This window comes from Eulemur rufifrons, chromosome 2 (genome assembly GCF_041146395.1).
Source record: "Eulemur rufifrons isolate Redbay chromosome 2, OSU_ERuf_1, whole genome shotgun sequence".
In the NCBI taxonomy this organism is placed as follows: Eukaryota; Metazoa; Chordata; class Mammalia; order Primates; family Lemuridae; genus Eulemur; species Eulemur rufifrons.
The window spans coordinates 99,879,772-99,886,025 of NC_090984.1; the positions used below are offsets into that span (position 1 = coordinate 99,879,772).

The 6,254-nt window shown below is 38.1% G+C and overlaps 1 non-coding gene across 1 annotated transcript; it reads left to right on the top strand.

The window, feature by feature from the left end:
- Window positions 1-1,993: 1,993 nt before the first annotated feature.
- On the top strand, window positions 1,994-2,100 carry LOC138381055 (U6 spliceosomal RNA). The gene has a single exon (XR_011233005.1). It is a non-coding gene; the product is annotated as a U6 spliceosomal RNA (small nuclear RNA).
- The last annotated feature ends 4,154 nt before the right edge of the window (window positions 2,101-6,254 follow it).

The following is a 6,254-nucleotide window of genomic DNA, read 5'->3' on the forward strand; positions in this document are numbered from 1 at the left end:
CCTGAGCAAGAGAGAGACCCCTGTCTCTACTAAAAATAGAAAGAAATTATATGGACAGCTAAAAATATATAGAAAAAAAATTAGCCGGGCATGGTGGCACAAGCCTGTAGTCCCCAGCTACTCGGGACGCTAAGGCAGGAGGATCACTTGAGCCCAAGAGTTTGAGGTTGCTGTGAGCTAGGCTGACGCCATAGCACTCACTCTAGCCCAGGCAACAAAGCGAGACTCTGTCTAAAAAAAGAAAGAAAAGGAAGAGTTTGAGAGTCTGGAATTCAGAATGGGACTCCCATTTCCAATAGTATGCATGATTTAATATTCTAAAAAGGCTTATGTAGCAGAATACACGGATGTTGGATGAACCTCAAGTATATATTTGAATGCATTACTAAACTGACAAGAAAACAAGAGGAATTCCCCAGTGTTAAAAAAAATAGAAAAAGGAAGAAAGAAGGTAAAAAGGGAGCTAATAAATTGCTTGAGAAGCCCTGGGGGCTTATCCTAGAGTCCCGATGATTAATAACTGTGTAGGAGAATGTGAGACTAAGCTTTGGGCAATAAAAGAGAGCACTTTAAAAAGAGAGCCTGCAGACTCAACAGGCTGAGTCAAATATAGGCTAGAAAAAAATTTGCCTGCCAGCAAAGGGAGGAAGAAAAGGAAACTCATCTTTGTGTGTGTGACTCCAGGTGGACTATGCTATAATAATGATAATAATAAGAGTCTCTTCTGAGAATTTGTGAACATAGCTTTACTCTCTGAGTTTGTATTGAAGTGATCCCAGGATGATAATGTACTTTGGCATACAGCAAGTATAAATGCGAACCCTCTTTGGAGGAAAGCATCCTCAACTCCAGCTTCTAAGTATTGTCACAAATAAACTTAAGCTAAATATGAACTCACAGAAACAAGTTCCCATGAATAAGAATCAGCAACAAGTTGGCCGGGCGCAGTGGCTCACATCTGTAATCCTACCACTCTGAGAGGCTGAGATAGGAGGATTACTTGAGCTCAGGAGTTTGAGACCAGTTGAGCAAGAGCAAGACCCCATCTCTAAAAAAAAAAATAGAAAAATTAGCCCAGGTGTGGTTGCACCCCTGTAGTCCCAGCTACTTGGGAGGCTGAAGCAGGAGGATCACTTGAGCCCAGGAGTTTGAGGTTGCTGTGAGCTAGGTTGACGCCACGGCACTCTAGCCTGGGCAACACAGTGAGACTCTGTCCCCCCAAAAAAAAAGAATCAGCAACAAGCAAGATATTTTTTTTTTTGCCTCTGAGATTCTCAGATATTATAATTATCAAATATGTATAAGTGAAGGCAAAATGAAGACTTTTCAAACAAACTAAGTCATAGAGAATCATAAGCAGATCTGCACTACAAGATAAAAAACATAATTTAAGCAAAAGGAAAATGATACTAGAGGGAAATTTAGAGTCACACAAAAGAATAAAGACTGTCAGAAAATACCTGCTTTGGTTTGAATGTTTGTGTCTCCTCCAAAATCCATGTTGAAACTTAATCCCCAATGCAACAAGATTAAGATGTGGGGCCTTTTCGGAGGTGAAGCCGTCACGGATGGGAATGGCAACCTTATAAAAGGTCCGGAGGGAACTAGTAGGCCCCTTTTTGCCCTTCTACCTTCCACCATGTGGGGACAGAGCAAAAAGGCACCAGCTTGGAAGCACAGACTGAACCCTCACCAGGTTCAAAACCTGCTGGTGCCCTGATCTCGGACTTCCACCCTCCAGAATTGTGAGAAATAAATTTCTGTCTTTTATAAATTACCCAGTCTCAGGTATTTTGTTAACAGACAAAGATAATATCTTTAAAAGTCAATTAACTGTTTAAAACAAACAACAAAAAAATGACAATATATCATACAGTTTATAACATACATAAAAGTAAAATGTGGAAAAATAACAGCACAAATGTTGAGAGGGAAAATGGAAGTATTATATTTTTTGAAGATAGACTGTGATGAGTTAAAGATGAGTTAAACTGTGCTTGCTTCGGCAGCACATACACCAAAATTGGAACAACACAGAGAAGATTAACATGGCCCCTGCGCAAGGATGACACAAAAATTTAAAATTAAAAAAAAAAAGAAAAAATAATAAAAAAATTTTTTTTAAATAAAGATGAGTTAAACTTCATCAACCACTAAAAAACAAAGCAAAGATATATAATGAATAAGCCAATATTAGCAATAAAATTGAATAAAAAGTACTCAATACAAAATAAGACAGGAAGCATGAATAAAGGAGTAAAGGACCTATAAAAAAAGTGGAAAACAGAGCAAGATGGTATGTTTAAACCCAGCTATACTGAACATCATATTAAATTTAAATAGTCTGAACATTACAATGAAAAGGCAAAAATTGTTGGATTGATTAAAAAAGCAAGACTCAATTATATGCTGCCTATAAGAAACTCACTTTAAAAATAAAGACATTGAGTAAAAGTAAAAGAATTAAAAAAGATATATTATGCAAACACTAGTTGAAACTCATCTGGAATGGCCACAGTATTATAAAACAAGGAAGATATTAATACAAAAAATTTTACCAGGGTTAGGAAGACTTTTTTTTTTTTTTTGAGACAGAGTCTCGCTCCGTTGCTTGGGCTAGAGTGCCGTGGCATCAGCCTAGCTCACAGCAACCTCAAACTCCTGGGCTCAAGGGATCCTCCTGCCTCAGCCTCCTGAGTAGCTGGGACTACAGGCGTGAGCCACGACATCTGGCTAATTTTTTGTTTCTATTTTTAGTTGCCGGGCTAATTTTTTCTATTTTTAGTAGAGATGGATGTCTTGCTCTTGCTCAGGCTGGTCTAGAACTCCTGACCTTGAGCAATCCCCCTGCCTCGGCCTCCCAAAGTGCTAGGATTACAGGCGTGAGCCACCATGCCCAGCTGAGAGACATTTTATAATGATAAAGAAGTTACTTTATCAAGAAGACATAATTCCAGATATGTATGCACCTAATAACAGAGCTTTAAAATATTTAAAGGAAACACTAAAAGAACTGACAAGGGAAATAGATAAGTCCACAAATACAGTTGGAGATTTCTAAACTCCTCTGTCAGTAACTGACAGAAAACATAGGCAGGAAATCAGTAAGGATATGGAAGACCTGAACATTATCCATCAACTCGACCTTACAGCATTGATAGAATGCTCCATCCAACAAGAGCAGAAATACATGCTTTTCACATGTACACAGGACACACATCAAGATAGACTATATTTGGCAATAAAATAAACCTCAATATACTTAGAAGAATTGAAATTGTATAAAGTATTTATTCTGACCACAATAGAATTAACCATTATAGAAATCTAAAACAGAAATATAACTAGAAAATCCCCAAATATTTGGAAATTAAACAACACATTTCTAAATAATGCTTCAGTCAAAGAAGAAATCACAAGGAAAATTAGAAAATATTTTAGGCTGATTGAAAATGAAACAAAAGTGATGTTAAAGAGAAATTTGTAGAAAATAATGCTTGTCTCAGAGAAGAGGAAAGGCTCAAATCAATTATTTGGACTTCCATCTTATGAAACTGGAAAAACAAGAGCAAATTAAATGCAAATTAAGCAAAGAGAAGAAAATAATAAAAATAAGAGCAGAAATCAATGATGTAGAACACAATAGACCCATCCCATTAAAGTTGGTGGAGCCAATCAGGCCTTATAAGTGAGAAAAATTCTTCTGCTTTATTTGGCATAATAAAGTATATCATTGTACTTTAAAAAAAAAAAAAAGAAAGAAAAGATCCAAGAGTCCAAAAGCTGTTTCACTGAAAGGATTTTTAAAAATGGATAACTTTATAGCCAGGCATATGGGGGGAGAAAAAGAAAGAAAGAATGACACAAATACCTCTAAAGAAATGAAAAAGAAAACCACTACAAATCCTCCATACAGTAAAAGAATAATAAGAACATACTATTATTAATAATATTATGTCAATAAATTGAACAACTTTCAAATAAATGGCTAAATACCTCAAAGGATACAAACTGCCAGATATCACTCAAGAAGAAACATATAATCTGAATAACCTTATATCTATTAAGAAAATTGAATTTTAGTTACAAACATTCCTTCAAAGAAATTCCAAGTGCAGATGGCTTTGCTGGTGAATTCTACCAACACTTAAGGAAGAAATAATACCAACGCTACATAAATTCTTCCAGGAAATAGAAGGGGAAGGAACAATTCCCAACTTACATCTAATAAGACCAGCATTCTCCTGATACAGAAAGCAGCCAAAAAAACACTACAAGAAATAGAACTACAATATCCCTCATGTAGATAAACACCAAAGTCTTTAACAATAATTTCAAAGTGAAATTCATCAATATATAAAAAGAATAATTCATTATGACGAAGTGGGCTATGCCCCAGGAATGTAAGGATTATGTAATATTTAAAGATCAAACAATATGATTTATCATATTAATATACCAAAACAAAACATGATGATGTCAAAAGACATATAAACAGCACTTGAAAAAAAATCAAGCCTGAGCAAGAGTGAGACTCCCATCACTACCAAAAATAGAAAAAATTAGCTGGGTGTTGCGTGTGCCTGTAGTCCCAGCTACTCAGGAGGCTGAGGCAGGAAAATCACTTGAGCCCAGCAGTTTGAGGTTGCTGCGAGCAATGATGACGCCAGTGCACTCTAGCCGGGTGACAGCGCAAGACCCTATCTCAAAAGAAAAAAAAAAATCAACACTCATTTATGACAAAAATTCTTAGCAAACAAGGAGAAAACTTCCTCAACCTGATAAAGGACATCTACAAAACAGCTACAACTAATAACATACTTAATGGCAAATGAATAAATTGTAAATTAATGGTAAATAATAATAAAATAGTAATAAAGCATGATTGTCTTCTCTAACCACTTCTGTTGTACTAGAAGTTCCACCAATTACAAATAAGAGGGGTGGGGGAACGGGTAGAAGAAAAAAAGAAAAAAAAAAAACAAATAAGAAAGAGACAGAGAGGAGAAGGAGAAGAAGAAAGAGGAGGAAGAAGAAGGGATAAAGGAAAAAGGAAGGAGAGAGGGAGAAAGAAAGAAACAAACAAAGAAAAAGTGTCCAATGGTGCAGGAAAACTGTCATTATTCACAAATTACATGATTATTTATGTAGCACACCTAAGGAATCTTAAAAAAAAAAAAAAAAAACTGGATTTCCAGTTCCAAAATGGTGGACTAGAAGCAAGCTGACTTTACTCCTTCCAACAAAAACCCCAAAACAAACATACAGTGTCAAAATTATCACCAGAAATATCCCAGAACTCAAACATGAAGTTGATACAGTTCCCAGGACCAGAGAAGTGAAAAAACTCTGAGCAGATGGTAAAAGAATCAGACTTCCACATCTGTGACACCCCTTCCCCCATTCTGCCTGACACCAAACACATGGAAAATTTCCCCCCAACTTACTGTTCCTACATTGGGAAAAGTAAGATTGAAGTGGACAACCAGCTTCCCCACCATCTTGAGTTCCCTGTCATGAGACTCATCCCTACATTAACCCAAAGGAAGCACTGCAAGTGCCTACAGGGAGAAATATCCTTGAGGACAGACAGAGACAAAGTGGGGAGGTGGGACTACCATACCTAGCGCTGGAAACTCTGCTCTGTGACTCAGCCGGAGAGGCCAAATCAGAGCGGCTGTTTAGCAGCACCACACTGTAGGAGGTTCTTCCCACAAGTCCCCTGGGCATGAACCCCTAGCCCGCCTTCCTGCACTGCCCAGATAGCCTCCTTGGGACCTCCCCCATTTGGGAAGGACAGAGTTCCAATTTTTTTACAACAGCCAAGGTGAACCTGGGCTTAAGGCACCACCTAGAGCCAAAAAGGAGGCAGTTGACCTACCAATAAAGAACCTCTAACCTTGAAGCAAGATGACTGAACAGAGACACCTAGCATTCGTTCCCCACCCCCCCACACACAAGAAAGGACTAAGGCAATAAATAAACAGGTAAGATTTGATTGGAGTGTAGAATGGAGAGTGCTGGAGTGCAGTGGGGGAGTGGTCCAGGGAAGCAGCGTGCAGGCACCTGACCTCTACAGCCCCATGGCCCCTGCCTGGATTGGATCTGTCTGGAGTCAGGAGAGTCTTCCTGTTGTGAGGAAAAGGTAAGCAGAAGATCCCCTCAACCCTATTGCTATGGCAAACACCTACAGTCCTAACAACAGGAGAATCCCACATTCTCCTGGTTTGGAGACCTGCTGGGAATTCACACAG